Here is a 305-nt window from a genome sequence, read left to right on the forward strand (position 1 = left end):
CAGCAGCAGCAGCTCCCCTTACTCCAGCCGCAACAGTGGCAGCAGCGGCTACATCTCTCCTCTCACCGCCTGCTGCAGCAGCAGCAACAAAACAGTATTAGCAGCAGCAACCGCAGCGAAACAACATCAGCAGCAGCAACACCAACGAACGAGCAGCAGCAGCAGCGTCAGCAACAACAAAGTAACAACAGCAACAACAGCAGCAGTAGAACAACAGCAACCGCTCCAAGACCAGCAACAACAGCAGCAGCATCAGCATCAACAAGAGCTGCTGCAACAGCAGCATTACCAGCAGCAGCAGCAGC

Source organism: Eimeria mitis, genomic scaffold (assembly GCF_000499745.2).
Source record: "Eimeria mitis Houghton genomic scaffold, Emh_scaff1311, whole genome shotgun sequence".
Lineage (NCBI taxonomy): Eukaryota > Apicomplexa > Conoidasida > Eucoccidiorida > Eimeriidae > Eimeria > Eimeria mitis.